The following is a 15476-nucleotide window of genomic DNA, read 5'->3' as shown; positions in this document are numbered from 1 at the left end:
AAAGAAAATATATGCTTATTATCACTTGATGATTTTCACCCACTCCTGAGTCCCGTTTCATTGTAAGTGGACTTAGCAGGATGGTCTAATTGTCTGTCAAATGTGCCAGCGCTGACTTTTTATGAAGCTGTTGTAAATGTATGGCATATTTGATTGAAATGGAACATGGGTTTACATAAAGAAGGTCAATGTCCTCAGTGTCCTCAATGGATACGTCATATACTTCTGTTCATTTGACATTCTCATTACAGCTGTATTTTCAAAGATCATCACAGAACAATTAAAATGGAGAGCTCAGGATAAATTGATGATGACGAACAGAGTACAGGTTTTCAGCCCTAAATTCAATTTTAGATGACCACTTCATTCTAGAGCCTCCTCTACAATGCAGTTTGCTCGCGTCATATGGGAACAGCAACCTAATTTTCTGTTATTATTTGGAAACTTATCCTATAATATAAACTAGCACACCATGATCATTAAGCTCTAAATATGCCCTTGTAAGTGGAAAGACTGTAAAGTTGTACTCATCTGCAGCATTGAACTGTTTTCTGATGTAGAGGAGGCTGTGGGTTTGCTCACTTTTTTAATCTTATTTTTGTCTAATATGAATTCACAGACTCTGTAACATTAAGAAAAAAAAAGAAAAGAGTCACAGGGAGAATTAGAAGAATATACTATGTAAAAGTCCATTTAGAAAAGTATTTCAGCTTTCATTATCAAAGACAACTAAAAATATCAAAACGTTTCTCTAAAGTTCAATTCTTTCTTTCTGACCAGTTATTCACACAAGCAGCCAGTTAAATAGCTGCACTTTTAAGCTCACTTTCTAGGAGCTACAGAAGATGTGATGAATCATTTGATTTGTTCTACAGAAGCTGATTTTCTGTCAGAGTGCCCAAGGCAGCAAATTCACAACCAGAATACTTCAACCAACTTTATACGATCTGAGAAATGCCATAAAATGTTGTAACACATTTACGCACGCAAATCACGATACCAAACACTTTCTCCTCTATGTTTTCATTACCCTCTTTCTAACAGACAACAGTAAAAAAAACCAACCCTCCACTCACTAATCCTTGATTAAAAAAGAAAGGCTGTGGAGCATTTGCGAAATGAGAATTACTTATTTCAGTACTTTTCTTTATAGGAAAGAGAGTTATTTTGTGAGAAAGTGATGTTTGTTCTACCCCAAAGCAGATATGCAACATCTTTAACGTGTGATAAATTCCCGAAGGAACAAAGTTGCAGGTTAACCACACAGTTAACTGGAAATGGAGTTGTTCTGTTTGTTTTAAATGAGAGAGAAGATAAATATATTCCAAGATGATGCCAAAGGAGATGTTTCCAATGCTTTTGCTTCATTAAAGCCACTCCACAGCAGGGAATAAGAGTTCAGCTTTGATTCACATTCACTAAGTGCATAGCTATGACAGGCGGTAACTTTCCTGGCCCTTCGCACTCTGCCGCTGCTGTTTGCCATAGCGGGTAACCTGCCCTCTGCCTGCTGATGAGAGGTTTCTGCTAATACTGGAGTTGGCAAAGAACCACCCACCTGGGTACCTCAGCTCCACAGGATGGGATGGGGGCTGCCGAACAGGATGGGCAGGAAGGAACAGACTATGAAAGCAGAGGATCTGAGATGACAGATACTTAAATTAACCCCTGAAGGGTGTAACCCAGGGAGGCTGAGAGAAATCCTTGGCTTTTGGATCTCCCTCTCTGCTAGGATATGTGAAGAAAAGCTGCTCTTGAAATTATGCTAAACTGGATCCTCCCGTCAGAAGAACTGAGGTATCATGGTCCTTGCCTGACAGGTAAACACACTTTGGTCAAGGTAACTAAAACTTTTTCATAGGTATAGGCATGGTGGTGTTTTTCAATGCAGTTTGTGTGCTTGTTAAAATGACTTCCTTCTATTACCGCTGTAAACGAAAATGCTTTATTTAATGCTGAATTAATGCCCTGCTTTATTTAATGCTGAAACACTCATTCACCTTTCAGCACAATCAACCATTTTAAACATCCTCACAGCTTTGGGGAGTTTATACCTGATCTCAAATGCCTTTATTCTGTGTTTTTATTGCTTCTTCAACAATTCCAAATGAATACTAACAAAAGAGAGTCTGTACATGAGCTACGCTAATATTTCATATGACTGCTTTTAAAACGAACAAGTAAAAATGAAAAAGTAAACCAGTGGAGTGGTAAAATTAGTTATTCTCTTATTTTTTTATCAATAAATCAATTGAGAGAGTCAACCTGACACAGCTTAACTCAAATTCTTAGTCAAAGAAATAGTCAACATAAGGAATTACTAAATTTAATTTATTTATAAGTGAACAAGTCACTTCACTGGGAAATAGGAAATTAGGTGAAGATGAAAGAATAGTGGTCAGCCATTAAAAACCATTAAGTGAGATTAAACAAAGAAAGGGGCATTTATTATCTGAGCAGAAACCCAAATGGCACAGTGTAATCTATGACAAGAAATGCACTTAAGCATGTTGATGAGTTGAAATAATATTTGGAAAAGACGACCATTCAAAATGGATCAAACAGATTGCTGCAAAGGTATGGAAAGTATGTTCAGGCATAATAGTATTTACAATAAAACCGAAGGTGAAAACAGGATTAAGCAAGGATTTGAGTTACAGAAGGGCAACACAGATCCAATGAAATGAATACACAAGCTAACTATCATGAGACTTTTCCTACAGTATTGAGGAATTTCAGCTTTTATAAACCTTTTTTAGCTCAGTTAGAGTGAAGATTACCTCAAACCAACCAAGTGATCGACAGCAGCTTTGAACAAGTAAAGAAAGAAATGCTGTACGTTCTCCAAAAACAACTTAAGGAAAAATCTCAACAGGCCCTCGTGTTCGGGCAGTTGGTTAGCTGCTGCTTTGGTGACACAAATACTGCCACAGGTGGGTAACAAAATGTTCACAAGTCTAAAACTGAAGCCCTATTGTCAGACTGCACGCCGTTGTTCAGTGGCATCCTGTACAGCAGTAATTCCAACAACTGAGGGAAGTTTTCAGTTTATTATCTTTGGACCCTTGGCATCCTGCTGCATCTGTAGACCTGACCTACAGTGATCTGAGGAAATTGCTGGTTTTCTCTCTAGGATATCATATCAGAGTCCCACTTGCTAAGATGGTAATTTCAATGGTAGAATAAGCTTAATTGACAGAAGGTCCTTCCCGCATGCAGAAACTTCTATTGAAAAGCAAGATGTTCCGTTAAATCATTATTTTTCATGTATCTTTCAGAGAAAGCTAAAGGAAGTTTCCCTTGCTTTTCTGACGGCTCCCCCAACTCCTTTGCAACCCATCTGGTAAAGAACTACGTGGGCAAGGTGGGCTGCACGCCCATGTTTCCCCAAAGCCTCCATACTGAATAGCACAGGTTGCTTTTTTGGGCAACTGAACCTCAGAATATTTCAGACACGCACAGGAAATAACCAAAAAACAGAATAACAATGACAAAAATCTTACACTCTCTTTCAGCGAGAGATTTGACATTCCCAAAACATTGTTTGATTTCACATCCATTAAATGCTTGTGTTTGCATTCAGAGTGGTGATAAAAGATGTTTCAAAAACATTCATGCTATTTAAGACTAACCAAAAAAATTTCATGTTATTATTACTTGCTATAAAGCGCAGTTTGAAAATCAGTGGAGCCAGCCTAACAGCTTGCTGCCTTGAAGAATAGCATACCCTTGAGATAGTTAAAGTGTGGCAAGTGATCATCATTACGATACGCCTGACAAAGACGTAAGTATTAAATGGGATGACAGAAGCAACAACAGTTGGGAACAATAGCTTCAGTAAAGACATTTGCATACAACATCTCCAACAGCAGATCAGTTCTGGGCAATCAACGCCAAGAGTTTTCCATGTCATTGTCCTGTTACGGGCATTACAAACTTTAATAAAGGTTTCCCCAGTTACTCATTATGAGTTGAGCATAACTGATGTTCACACACATGCACATCACACCCAGGACATCTGGTTCTTCTGTGATCCTATATGCTCCTGACAGATATTTGTCAGGCTTATTCTTCAAAACCTCCCGTGTTGGTAATCCACTACTTCCCCGACAATTTATTCAGACTTCGCTACACTTAAAGTTAGAAGGATTTTCCCAATACTTACACTCTTTGCTGCAGCCTAAGCTCATTAGTTCTTGTCCTTTAAACACAAAGATAAATTGTTCTCTCTCTTTATAGGCATTCTTAACACATTTCAAGATTTATGTCTCTTCCTTTTCAGTATATTAAAACAATTTCATGTCTGTCTGTCCTTACTGGTCGCCATTTCTACGTTGTGATAATCCTTCCTGCTTTCCTATGACTTCTGGTTTTCTTGGCACAGTTGGTCCTCTTCTTAACCAAAACCTGCCACCACATTCCAGCTACATTTTTACCGATATTTAGAATTATTTTACATTTTGCAAACTCTTTAATTTCATTTACCTCTGCCCTTCTGATAACTGTGTTAAACTGTTAGCTCCTGTTCAGCTTTTGAACCACACTACCTCCCAGATCTTTTTACTGAACTGCTACCTGCACAGTTGTTCGTGTGGTTACACAGGAGTGTAAAATTGAGAGAGTACTCTCAATTTTATCATTTTAGTAATTGATGAAAACATTGAATTGTACTTCAGCCAAGAAAGATCCCTGAAGCATCTTACTTTGTTTACTCATCCATTCTGTCCCTATACCACTGAAATTTGTAACTTTTTTTTTTATTAGTTACATTAAATGTGTTAATCTAGTTTGCTGATAGGAATATTGTGCAAAACAGTAACAAAGCTTTACTAAAGATATACAACATCTGTTTCTTTTTCCTATCCAAAAGGCCTGTTACCTTGTCATTGAAAGAAATCAGACTGGTTTGACATGATTGTTCTCAACAAATACACATTGGCTGTTACAAATTAGAAGCTTCCCAAACATGTCATGCTGGTTAATAAGGTGATTGTGAAAAAACGTCAACATAATACCTGTAGCTTTTATCCGAAAGGTAATTAAAGACATTTTCTTAGCATTATAGAGGTAGCATCCTACTACACGTTGCATTTTAAATAGATTTTAAAATGGTCCCAAACTTCCATATCTAATAAAAAAAAAAGTCTGTAGGAAGACAAAGAGTTTAGTAGAACTAAGCCCTTCCTTCCTTAAATATTTTTATAGAGTTTTAAATAGTAGCCATGAACAACAGTGATTTCATAAAAAAAGTGCAGATTTTAGGGCATACAACTCTGCCTGAGGCAGGGGAAAAAAAAATTATTCTTCTCAAACAGCAAAAACCTATTTAAAATATTAAGACTACCACTCATCACAGTGGACACTAGCTTATACTTTCTGATAAGCATCACCCCTGGCACTCCAAAGCCAATAAGTTAAACTTATCAAAGTTTTAAACGAACAATGTGTTCCATTGACATCAGTGGTCTGATGGGATTACCATGTATGGGGATTATTTTGGATTTGTTACTTGGTTTTATAATGAGTTTGATTGTCCTTCGGATTACTTAGCATTGATTTTTATATCAACTATTTCAAAGTTTCACTGAAGCCATTGCTGATTCCTATTAATACATAAAAGGGAGAGAAGACAATTACAGTTTTTCTGAGACAGTCAGTTCTTTGCCTACTTTTCACAAAGATCAAGTGAAACATTGGGGGGTGTTGCGGTAAATAGAGTGTGCACTTTCCTTAAGCACACATATACCAATCAATAAGCAATTCAAGATTTTTTTTATATTTAAATTTTCAAGAAAACCTACAGGGTCTGGATTTCCATTTCTAGAATCAGACAGCCTTTCTCCCATCATACCAGCAAAAATCCAGCTAACAAGCCCCTCTTGATTCAGAGATCAGCAAATGGACCCCCATCAGCAGAAAGGCTAAAAGGGAGGGGAAGTGGGGAAATTAAATAAAAATGAAGCATTTCTTAAGTGCAAAACATTTCTGATGACTCTGGAAGCACGTCCTGGGCGTTGAAGAGGAGCCTGTTATTGGAGAACGTGAGCAGAGGCTGGGCTGGATGTGCGTAAGCACCTTTAGCTCCAGATGCGACTGTGAAGGTAAATGCAAACACTTTGTGTGGGAACACTAAGCTGGCTGACAATACAGGTGACAATTAAAAATGAGAACAGTCTTGATTGCAGGGTTCATGCTGTTGAGATAAGAAAATTGGCTTACTCCATCCTTCAGCTTATATACCAGCAGTGGAATAGCTTTCAAGGCTGTTTTATTCAGCTCCCCGCTGTTCCCTCCTCAAACTTTACCACTTCCAACAAACACACACACCATTTTGCCTCCTCTCCAGAACAGCTTCACCCTTTATTTCTAAATCACCACATACTTCCTCAAATATTTTTTTCCAGGTCTGGAGGTAAGTTTGCTTGAATAAAGCGTTCATCAGCATGGGTGGTGGGGGAGAAGGGAAAATATTCATGTCTTTGCAACTAAATATAAGGGAAGATTGCCCTCACCTCCACTTCTCCTCTCTCAGTCAAAAGAGGAAGATAAGCGTCCCTGGAGAGCAACTGGGAGCACCTCCCTTTCTGCAGGGATTATGTAGGTGTGTAAATTAAGAGCCAAGGCTCACTTAGATGCATCAAACCTCACAGTAGAAACAACTCTCTTTCCTCTTCAGAGACAAAAGCGGGTTTAGAGCTGTATGAACAATAAGTGGATTTACAGCCTTTTTAGGAGAAGACTCAGAGTCTGTTTCACCTATGCCGTGTTCCTGACTACGCCTGGCTGTGCCTTACTGGTACTGAAAAGCAGAATTGTGTAAAAGCCATGTAATTTATATAGGTAGTCCTATATTATTAAACTAGACTATGTATTCCTCTGCAATATCATATTATAAATCCAGCTGCTCAAGAATCAAGAGCAAGTCACCTAAATTCACTAACCTTGTTTAGCAAACACACTCGCAGGATGTTTTGGGGTTGAGGGGGAGTAATCTTCTTTCAGACTGTTAACACATAAGGTACTTCCAGACCATCTTTTCAAGCTCCTCTCTATAAGCATGAGATATTTTTCCATCCCCATCAAAATTCTTGCTGTTTCTAGCCCGAATTCTCTCCCAGCGAAGGCACCATCACCTACAGAGATTTTCAGTAAAATTGCAAGAATTCCAGCAGACAGACAGTGGTCCTGACCAGTAGGTCACTGCCCATGAAATGCAAGGGATATACTTGAAAGGGGCATAAGTGAAGGGGAATCTACATTGGATGCTGTTGTGTTGCAGAATGCCATAGCTACAGCAACAGTTCCTTTTCTAGGGTTTTGAAGGCAATTACGAGTGAAATAAAATTTCAATTTACACAGGGGGTCAAAGTAGTTTTTCCACTTTCATCTTTCTCTTTCTGTCTTCCCTCTATGTCAGGGGAAAGGACAAATCCTCCCTTTCTTCCATGACTATGCATTGAACAGGTAAAGTTTTTTTACCAGATAATATTGCAGTAGATAATAAAAAAACCCCACAAACCAATATTCTCATTCTGCTGATAGTTTACTGCAATTCATTTTGAACTAAAGGCATAGTAAGACAAGCCTGGAGGCTGGCAATAAATTTATGTAAACACAGAAATTTAGATTTCTGTTTTATTAAAAGAGAATGCCAAGGGAAATCCCTCCCTGAGACAGGCTACTGAAAACAGGAATGAGCGAGAACAAGCAGAGCAAGAGTCAGTGAGAAAGGGAGACAGCGAGAAAGGACCAAGCCAAACCCTTTAGACTCGACTCTGTCACAGAAATCAGGTGTGAACTCCTTGCTTGTACTTCCATTCATAAGTAACAACCTCGGTTTTGATAAGTTGTGTTTGCTCTTCTATAAAAAAGTAGCCCAGTTAATGATGTTTTCCTATCCTTTCCCACCTCCCCACTTCCCTGTAAGAGCTGTCATTCTCTTGTTCAAGGTTTCTTTGCCTTCACCAAAACAATCACTATGATCTTAACTTACAGCTTTTACACTGCTTACATAGAAAGGCTACTACAATAAAGCTTCTTAAAGTGTTCAGATGTGTAAAAACCTTCCTCCTCTTCCACAAACAGCAACAAAGCAACCACCAAGCGCAGAAGTCGATTGACACATCCATATATGAAATATAACTTTGTAACTTCCATTCATGCTAAGTGTTAATGTACTATTTTACTACTATTAGTAGTTTTAATAGAAAAATGTTTGTGAAAATGAAGATGCCAGAGGATTAGCTTTATTGTCTTGGCACTGTTACTTGCATAAAGTACAACAGACAACAAAACTGAAGTCATTGTCCTTCTCTTTTGTGTTTGGAGATGAGTAAAACGTCACCAGCAGGACTCTGAACTTAACTGCACATTGCAAAGAGCCTTCTGTGCTGCAGCTATTATGTACACCTGGGGTTTTATCAGTTAACACACCAGTTTTGTCTTGAAGTCTTGCCAGCCCACCAAGCCAAAATACCATCATAGGTCCCATATCAAAATATCACAGTGCTTTTGCAAAAATCAAACCTTGAAGTATCAAACATTACATTTCAATCTTTGCTATGGAACAACTGCAGGATCTAATTTTCAGACTAACGTCCTTGAAAATACACATGTGGATAGTCACAACATACAGGAACCAAGAAGTAATGAGAAAATGCAAGCCAATTAATATATTTTTTCAAAGTATTTTTTCAAAGAGGTGAAAATACAACAGTAAGCTTAAAGGGACACATTTGCAGTTAGCATAAAAGGTTGAAGGTAGTGATAGACTGTTAATTAGCAATTGCAAGATAAACAGCAGAGATCGCTTGCACAAATGAAGAACAAAATTAAGCTGTGGTTCCAGGTTTTCTTTTGAAAGACAGGGAAGGTGACAACTTTGTATTGCTGCTCACTGTCCACTCCCTAAATAGCACAGAAACAATCTAGTTATTGAAATAATATATCCACTTTCCTTCCATTCACAGCATGAAAATAACACTTTTAAATTCTTTCTAAGTTTGAGTCAGTTCAGTTTACCATATGGCCCCAGCACCATTATTTTTGTATAACTTCAGTGCAAGGATGGGAAAGAATAACTGAGGTCGGAAGCCTCGTAGGCCTCTTCTGCTGCCAAAACCAGCATTCACAGAACCTCATCTGCAAGCAGAAGCAGACTGAAAGAGCATTAAGACTAAAAACCCTTTGGAAGCGTTAGTAGTTTTTCAGTATTTCCCAGACACACCTCTCTTGCAGAATTTATCAGAAACATACACCTATCCCCAAGTGCACAAATACACCAGACATACCTTTCTCGTAAGTAAAAGCAACTCAACCTGTAAGCATAGGTTCAATGCCATACAGCCTGGAAGATTTCACACAGCAAACATACCTGCCAAGCAGAAAGGTCCATTTCTACCCTCCCTATTTAGCAGGCACATTGCAGACACGTCCCGAGTCTCGTTCCTTCCCCTACTCGGTGTCCGCCTTCCCCTTGCATTACCCGCTCCCCGTGGCAGCCACAGCAGCCATTACTCTGCAGCGTGCTTAAAGCAGCAACATTTTATCCCTCAGCTAGCCCCCAGGGGCCAATGTAAGTCACAAATACAACATGAAAAATATACGTGAAGTACAACTTAATGAGCAATATCCACTTGAGCCTCACAGACATTAATTGTTCCATTCTTCTCAAAGCTTTAGGAACAGAAGTTCCCACAGGATAGCGAGTTGGCACAAGGTGTTTTCTCCACAGTAACTGCCCTTGGTTGTTTCTGTTTTGTACTTAGCGCTTGCCTTGCTCCTAGGTCAAAGCTGCGAGATATTAAAATGACTGGCAAGAGCCATTTATGGTGCTACTGTGTCTTTACCTTCCTTTCTCACCTGATTTCATAAGAGAAAACCACACAAGAGTTCCAGGGGGATACTCTCTGGCAGGCAAGCGGGGGGCACTAAGACTGCTCTCACTTTCCATCTGACAAGTTATTCTGGCAAAGGCAGCTGTTGGAACCAAGCTGGGAAATCAAAGGCAGCCATGTTGTGCGATTTGGTATACTATGTATATAGAACTTGTTTAGCATAACTTGCTTAGCATTAGTACCTAAATTTGCTGAAGCCTTAGGCCACAAGCTGTGAACTTTCACCTAGATATGTTGAACTTTTACTTCAACTAAAAGAAGGCCCAGAGCTGGTTCAAGCCAGAAGATAAGGAAGACACACTCATTAACAGAAGCTACAACCTTAGAGATAAGAAAAGAAATGGCCCGCCTAGAGACAATGAAAGGACCCAATGAAGAATGGGAAGACCCCAGACCCTAACATTACTACTGGTCCGAACTGTCGCATGAGGGGTGGGGAATTTAGATTGTAAGGGTTTATTTGCGCAGGGATTTCTTTGTTCGAGGTCCCTCTTCGGAAACACCCAGCCCGAGCTGTAGCGCTATTAATAAAAAGGACTTTATAGAAGAATCTCCTTTTGGCTTATTGATTCAGCAGAAACCTGGAGCCGAACCCTGTTATGGTGGCTGGCATGCGTAATTTCCATAACAGTCAGGACATTGATCACGTAACACTGAGTAACTTCTCAAAGCTCACGTAGGAAGAGAGGCCAATGTCTTTATGTATGGCCTGATCTTCTGCTCATAGCAGGTCAACAGCAAGCAACAGATTTCAGTATACGTTTGCATTGTCATCAAGCTAAACATAAAATGAAGGGAGTTTGAATAGATGCATATCCCACCTCCAAAGGTGACGCTCACACGAAGGGCAAGGTCACGTGGGTTGGTTTGTTTGGTAGGGTGTTTTTCTGTTCCTTATCTCATCCATATGCCATCTTGCTCAAAAGGGAGAAAAAAAAAAGTCCTCATTCAGGTTGGGATCAGAATTTGAACTGGGGAGACTGGAGTGCTGGGGGACAAAATTTGAGAGAACTTGTCAGAAATGTTCTGATAGCACAAGTATTATTGGAGTATTATTTAAGCCATCCCACTGCTCCAGTTGGTATACTCTTTCCATTATGCCTCAGAGGAATGATACTTCTGGGGTGCCGAATTCTGGAAATTCTAGAAAATGACAAGTGTCAAACCAAGCCACTCACCTCCAACTTCTGCAAGTTTCTTCTCTGCATCTCACAGGACTCCCTCTACAGCAAAGCTGCCTCAATTGGATTGTAACATTCCCCCAACAGATATTTTCTACAGCTTATTGACAGGATGTCAAACAACAGCCAGAAATTCCCTTTAGAATCCAAAGCAATTTCCATTTAATAGCCATGAGCACCAGTGAATAAAACCTTCTTAGTCCCGTTGCCTAACCTACCTAAAGTTCATGCCGAATACCTCAAGACTAGACAACAGGAAGCAGGGCAGTTACCAGAATTTGTAATTAATTCTCAGTCAGTGATCCAAACCAAGATGGGTAATAGGTATTTCAAGTATCATGCATACGGATCTTGCCTATCATATCATCAGTGGGGTATCCTACATGGGTTTGACTTATTCATGCATACAGTGCAAGGGAATGAAAGGGTAGTTCTGCTAACTCAGGTAGATGGCACCCAGAAGGGTAGCTTGTCTATAGTGTACCTAGCCTTTTTGCATGGTCATCCACAGCACATTCTGTTGACATGCAAATTGAAGACCATTTTATATTATATTTTGGGAAAGGGGATTTTCTAAGCCTGTTAACAGTTTGGGTTGCAAGTCTTGCCAAGCAAATATGCCTCCCCAGACTATAATGAAGGCAGTGTCGCTTCACAAACCTAACTTCCGTTTAGGTTTGTGTAGTGACACCTAAGATGCACTTGATCATACACTGGACTCCAGACATCCCAAAGGTATAGTTGCTGATTTATTCACAAAGAGGTTGTAGGAAGAGAGTTAATCTCCTCCTTACATTGCTGACTAAATCAGCTAATATCACTGTGATGGTTTAATTTTTAAGAAAATTCATAAGGGAACAACCCATTTTATCATGGAGGTATGTATACAATTAAATAATAAGAACAGCAAAAGGAACCCCCTCTCCCTTCCACACTAGAATCTCATCAGAATCTGGAAAAATTACGTTTCGAAGTTTGGGGAGGAAACAGACTCCTGATTTATTATGATGAATAAAGTAGTCCTGAAAAGACAATGAAGCTTCTATTCTTTCAGTTAGGAAAAAAAAGCACATATAACACCTTTTTTTGAATTACATACTTCCTCCTGAACCATTTGCATATTTTTCTATTGAATTTCAAAAGACTTAAAGGCAAAATTAGTAAGCTTCACTGTGAATGCCAGGAACACAATTACAGCCCATCAAAAGTGGCACAAAAGAAGGACAGAACTGATGTGCACAGTAATGCAAGACTTTTTTTTTTTTTTGAAAGACTTTCTTATAAAAATAGATCCAGCTAAGCACAAAGCTAGAGGTTATGTCTTTTTATATTCATGCTCCAGCCAGCTGTCCTGTATATTCTTACATTGTGTTTGCTAGCCTGACTTTCAAAGAGATCTTATATTATATAAAGTGGCCCAATAGGAACACAGAGAAGCAAAGAGCAGCAATCTTTTCTTTAGCCTATCCAGCCTGAAGCAACTATTTCTTTACTTGGCATTCCTTTAAAAACATTATAGTCTTCTGTGGATTTTCAGGGTAGCAATGCTTTGAGTAGCATTGTATAAACTTGTTCAAGACACCAAGCAACTGTAACGGTTCAGGAAACAGAGTTACAGAGATTTGACAGTATATTCGGAGTATAAAAGGTTTCTCAGTCCTTTACTGAGGAAGGAACATGTTACAAGCTCAGTATAGACAGTCATTCTGTCCACACTCCATCTCCCTAGCATCATCATGTGTGTTTCTAATAGTATGCACCCATGTATGTTATATTAATGTGTAACAGTTACTAATCCACCCCAGAAATAAATAAAGGATTTTTTTCCCCCACTTCTTGTTAACAGACACCCAATCAGTACAGACTCTGTAGCAAGGGAGCTGTTCACTCTGAGAACCTAGAAGAGTGGGAGAAAAACACACCAGCTTCCTTGTTTCTGTAGACAAAGGTTTAGGATGCAGTTATTACTTCTATTACTGAAAAGCTCATACAGACAGCATTAATGGACAGATTCCTGCTACCTCAATGCTTTCTTTTATGTCCAATTTGTAACTCACCCTCTGTTGTTGACTTTATATATAATATTAGTATTGATTTGATGAATATTTCCCTAACTGCTTGAACCCTCTACTGAATCCACAAAGTATCTCTCGTATGACTTATTTGGTGGAAAGGTGTTTGAAAAATCTTTTACACAAAACTGAAAGAGTTCATCATCAGCCAACCCTCCCTTTACTTAAAACAGGGATCTTTCCTTAAATATTGAATCAAGTTTCCACTCTGAGCCAGGAAAACTCATCAATTCAGTACATGAAAATTCTGTAATCCTTACAGCTCTTGTTCCAACAGGGTCCAGTCAGCATTACTGGAATAATCCTCTGACTGGTATCCCACAATCACTTGACAGTTGACAACCTTCATGCAGAGGAAGCTCTTCATAACTTTCCCTCAATTTTTCCCATATGAGCGGATCACAGTAGGGATAATATTCATCTCCCATTTACCAAGCACTTGACTTCGTTTACTATGGTTGGTGTTAATAAAGATAAAAAGCAAGTCGAAGAACTTTTACCAAAAATCACACCTCAGTTACTGGTCTGAAGTTCTCCATTTTTCTTGTCCCCACATTAGAAAGGGAGACATAATACATACATGTAGGTCATGTTCAGATCTTTATCTTTATGAAGTGTAGCAAAGATTAAACTGAATTCTCTTCTGTCATTGAACAGCACTAGTTAGACATTTTTCCTTTAACATGGTAGTGCCATGTAATTTGCAATTTTTGCAGGAACTCCATAAGTGAGTTTCACTGCTGGAAGATCTCTTCGGCTGATCTTCAAGCCAGTAGCACGAACTGGGACTCCCTTCTCTATGAACAATGTATTCCTCCACTCACTTCCCATTCCAAAAAGATTTGGGGCTTTTTGAACAGTTGGGGATGTGGGGGTTTTGGTTGGTTATTTCTGCTAATCTAAATGAACACCAATTTTACTTACAGCTTTTTTAAACGAGTCAATTAAAAAAGCTGAAGGAAATTTGGAAACAAAAATCCATTAAATGCAGTCTCATTTTCCATTACTTCCCAATAGTTAAAACTCTCACTTGGGTCCCCCAAATTCATGTTTTATTTAGAATAAGCATTTGAAAATTAATTTTCTGCTCTCGGAATAAATTCTTGTCCTGATTTGGCTTTAATATATTCTCTGGCAGATCTCTTTCAACATCATGTTTTGAATTTGTTCTCTTCTATGCAATTATTTAATACTTATAGACCTGTATTCAGTATGTCCCCCATGGCCACAAGCATCCTATTTCTGCGGCCATTCACAGAGCCATAGAAGGCTAGAACTTTAGACAAAAGTCTACGACTTCAGTGGAGATATTCTGTAATATGCTTGCTGAAGGCAAAAAAGATTCGTGATACTCTTTGTTATTTCTAAATTACAAATGAGGAAGACATTACATAAAGCAGAGAAGGCTAAAATCACTTTAACCAAATTTTCCTTAACAAAATTCCAGGACCAGACTGCAACCTGTAATTCAAATAGCTAATCAGTTTTAAGAGAAAAAGAGGATATGGTTCCTAGTCATAAAAGGATTTGATGATCTTCAAGACTCTTCTAGGTTTTGTCCTATGAATTAGGGAAGATTTCAGCTATCACAGCAAGATGAGATATTCATTAGTACAACAACAGGTAAATCCTTCTGGCTCATCATATCAAAAAGTAATAGAGGGTGATGGAAGTTGTTCAAAATGGAGAAAAATACACCTTCTTTCGTTCTTAGTAGGTGTTTAGCTATATAAGACTGATAGTTAAGAACCACTGCTACACACTACAATAGCCATTGTTTCTCTTTTCCAAGCTGCTAAAAAATCACCATTATCCTTTTCTGATTGCTGCAGCATTAAAAACCTGATTAAAGAAAAACCTTTCCAAAGCGCTAGCAATGGCTTTGTTAAAATGCTGGGTAGCTTCACCAACCTTGCAATGAAAACTTCTATTCTTAGTTCCCTATCCTCCAAAGCATTTAAATAAATAAATAAAACCTGAAGATTGAAGGGGTTTAGGGGTTTTATTTGTTTGTTTGTATTTTACTTTTAGAGTATGAGAATAATATGTACTGCTTATTAGGGGAAAAAATGCTAAGAAAATCTCTTAAATCAAGGCTGAATTATTAATAATGATACAACTTCTATCCTAGAAAGAGCTTCAAAATACAAATTCTGTTGAGCCATTTCTTTAGTTTTATGCAAACCATTTATCAACAGAACTGCAAAGCATTAAAGGACATTGTATTCTTTCACAAAAGACAGACATACTAGCTCCTTCCCAAAAATATATAGAACTGGTCTTTTAATGGCCAAATCCTCATATAGCGTAGATCAGAACAGATTATT

The sequence above is a fragment of the Calonectris borealis genome, chromosome 2, assembly GCF_964195595.1.
Source record: "Calonectris borealis chromosome 2, bCalBor7.hap1.2, whole genome shotgun sequence".
In the NCBI taxonomy this organism is placed as follows: Eukaryota; Metazoa; Chordata; class Aves; order Procellariiformes; family Procellariidae; genus Calonectris; species Calonectris borealis.
The sequence above is the reverse complement of the archived record's forward strand: the minus strand, read 5'-3'. Positions refer to the sequence as shown.